Here is a 3,979-nt window from a genome sequence, read left to right as displayed (position 1 = left end):
CAAAGATTAAAGGGGCCAACATAATATCATAAGAGCATACATATATATAACTAAAAGTTACTCGACAAACAACAAAGCCAGACAGACGATACCTTCAGTCTAGGTGTTGGCTAGGATAGATAAAGGCTCTTCCAGACAGTAACCCGACATACTACTGGAAAAATGAACAGCAGACCCCAATTCTATCCAAAGGAATACTGACAATGGATTGCCATAGATGAGGAACAGCTGATCCTCCTGGAACAGGGACCTCTGGCTGACTAGATTTACCAGAAGGGCAGACAGGGGAAATGGATGAGGGTGCTGACAACACAATGGACAGTGACAGGGATGGCAGAGTATGGAGCCTCTAGTGGGACTTCAAGTGGTCTTATAAGGGTTATGCTGAGTTCAATATTGTATAACTGTATTAATTTAACTGTGAACCTCAAAATTTACAGCTAATTTTGAAAGAGAAGCATCTTTGCTCTGGAAATTGTTATTGAATATGTTAATGATGTAATGAAAAAAAAAATTAGTAGATGTGAAAAACATTACCATTGAAATCTACCTGATGACTTTATATCCATGCTCAGATGCCTAGAAGCTCAGAAAGTAACCAACTGTGACTAGTAATAATCAGATATTTAGAGATTAGAAATGCATGTGCAAACATCCAATGTCAATTGCATTGAAAAAGAATTTTCCTATATGAACTGTGTATTTTAATAATGAAATGGAGAACTTTTTTAAAGGTTAAAACATCATTTAATTTATGTCTTATAGGGTTTATACTGAGTACAATATTGTATAACTGTAATAATTAACTGTAAACCTAAAAATTTACAGCCAATTTTGAAAGAGATGCATCCTACCTCAGGAAACCGTTATTGAATATGTCAATTGTGTTGTAATGATATGCTTCTTCTAAGTATGTTGTTATTAAATAAATAATTTTTAAAAATTAAAAAAATAATAATAATGAATAAAATATTTTTTTAAAAAGATTGGGGTCTGCTGTTCATTTTCTCTGATCTATGCTGGGTTAGTGTCTGGGAGTCTCTTTGGCCACCCTAGACAACAACTCAAAGGAATGTATCTCCTGTCTGGCATTGTTGCTTGTTATGTATCCTTTAGCTATACACATGGATTCTTAAAGAATTATATTGATCCCTTTAATCTTTGGTTATACTTTCTTTTTGCATGTTTAAGGTCATGCAGTTGGCCTAGATAAACCAATATATTTTTACGCTTAAGGTCCTTTGAGATCTGTTCATCAGGGGTCACATGTGCTTAGGAGGAGCCTCAACACCTTTCCTCTACCAGTTCCATCTATGTGAAGATAAGTCAAAAGTCTTGCTTGACTGTGGATGGCTTCACTTGGAAGCATGGAGGAAATGTTTCCTCTGTGTTGAACCTCCTCTTTGTAGACTGAAAACTGATTCAAGTCCATCTGCTGGGGTCTCCATGGCCTCCTTGATCAAGAGGATAGGTGACTCACCACAGTTCCAGGACATTTTGAGAGATGCTCCATAGTCCCCTGGAATTTAGTCAACCTAGGAGGACAAGGAGCAAAAACTGTCCTTTACGTCCCTCTGACCAAATTAGTATAAGCCTCAAAGTACGCCTGTTAAACATCCAAGAAGGTTAGTTCCACCAGTCTGGTACTTTTCATTACCATGTGCTATATAGAAAAAGCTTGGGCAAAGACTAAAGCTTCTCAGATAAACCTTGACTAGACATATATTATGTTCCTTGAGCTAGTTGTATGTATATTTTGTCAGTAGATTGTTGGACTAATATGGTTCATCTGTTTTCTTTAAAACTAGCTAGGCATATTTATCTCTCTCATTGTCTAACCTTTCCACCATGGTTTTCCCATTTAATGTGCCCCCATTTTTCCTGTTTCTCCCTTAATAATACCTTTCTCCTATGGTCCCACTTCTCTTGAGCTCCTTCTTTCCCTTTATCACCAAGGTTCTTTGTATAACCCTCCCCCTCTCCTTAAAATAACCCTGTTTTTATCCATATATCCCTTATTAACACCTGTTTCCTACTGGTTTTTCTCTTTCAGATTCTTTCTTTTCCTTTACCTCCGTGGTTCCTTTTCATTATTCTGGTTCCTATAGTTATGTTAGGATACATACTCACTTATAAGGATTTGGTGCTAGGATCCATATATGAGGGAGAACATGCTTTGTTTGTTTTTCTGAGTCTGAGTTATTTAGTATAACAGTATCTACTTCCATCCATTTATCTGCAAATTTCATGATTTCATCTTTCCTTATTGCTGAGTAAACCTCCATCACATAAATGAACCACGTTTTTATTATCCACTTGTCTGTTGGACACTTAGGTTACTTCCATCTCTTAGATATTGTGCAAAGAGCAGCAACAAACATGGGTGTACAAGTGTCTTTGCAATAGTATGAGTTCTTTGGGCATATGCCAAGGAGTGGTATAAATGGGTCAAAAGGTAGGTTCATTTGTAGTTTCTTAAGAGTTCTCCACACTTCTTTCCATAGGGCTTGAACAAGTTTGCAAATCCACCAGCAGTGGATGAACATTCCCCTTTCCCCATATCATCTCCAACATTTGGTATCATTTGTTCTCTTGATCTTAGCCAGTCTGACTAGGGTAAGATAAAATCTTAAAGTCTTTTAATTTTCATTTCCCTAACTACTAATGATGTTGAACACCTTTTAAGATGCTTCTTAGCCATCTTTATTTCTTCTTTTGAGAACTCTCTGTTCAGCTCCTTAGCCAATCTTTTAATTGGGTTACTTCTGTTCTTGATTCTTTGATTTTTGAGTTAGTTATATATTCTGGATATTAAACCTCTGTCATATGTGTCACTGGCGAAGATTTTCTCCCTTTCTGTGGGTTTTCTCTTCACTTGGTTGTTTATTTTGATGTACAGAAGCTTTTTAGTTTAAGGAGGTCCCATTTGTTGATTCTTGACCTTGTTTCCTGGACAGTTGATGTCCGGCTTAGAAAATCCTTTCCTACACCTATAGCTTGTAGGTTATTGCCAATGTTTTTGTCTAACAGTTTGAGTTTCAGGCATGTTTCAGGAGTGTTTCCATGTGCTCTTTCTCTGATTGCTTGTTATTGGTACATAGAAAGGCTCCAGACGTTTGTAGATTTATTTGTAACCTGCCACGTTCCTGGAAGTGTTATTCATTTCTAGGAGTTTTCTGGTGTAATTTTGGGCATTTCTCAGATATAATATCATATCGTCTGCAAAAAGGGATAATTTGATCTCTTCTTTTCCAATGATTACTCCTTTAATTTCCTTCTCTTGTCTTACTGCTTTCGTGAGAGTTTCAAGCACTATGTTAAAGAGAAATGGAAATAGTGGACAGCCTTGCCTGGTTCCTGATTTTGGTGGGAATGCTTCTAGGTTTTCTCCATTTAGAATGATATTGGCTGTGGGTTTGTTGTATATAGCTTTAATTATGTTGAGGTATGTTCCTTCCAGTCCAGTTCCTAAGACTTTGAACATTAATGCACGCTGAATTTTGTCAAACGCCTTCTCTGCTTCTATTGAGATGACCGTGTGGTTCTTGTCTTTGAGTCCATTTATATGATTTATAACCTTTACTGACTTACATATAATGAACCATCCCTGCATCTCTGGAATAAAGCCGACTTGATCGTGGTGAACGATCTTTTTGATGTGTGTCTGTACGCACTTTGCAAATACTTTGTTGAGAATTTTTGTATCTATGTTCATTAAAGATATGGGTCTGTAGTTCTCTTTTTTGGTTGTATCTTTACCTGGCTTTGATATTATAGTGATGCTGGCTTCATTGAAGGAATTTGGAAGTTCTCCCTCCATTTCTATCTTTTTAAATAAAGTGGGTCGTATTGAATATAGATTTTATTTAAATGTCTGGTATTATTCTGCTGTAAATCCATCTGGTCCTGGACTCTTTTTAGTTGGGAAGTTTTGTATTACTGTTTCAGTTTTCTTATGTGTTATGGGTCTGTTTAAGCT

The sequence above is a fragment of the Nannospalax galili genome, unplaced genomic scaffold (assembly GCF_000622305.1).
Source record: "Nannospalax galili isolate Female #2095 unplaced genomic scaffold, S.galili_v1.0 scaffold556, whole genome shotgun sequence".
In the NCBI taxonomy this organism is placed as follows: domain Eukaryota; kingdom Metazoa; phylum Chordata; class Mammalia; order Rodentia; family Spalacidae; genus Nannospalax; species Nannospalax galili.
Note: the sequence above shows the minus strand (reverse complement) of the source record.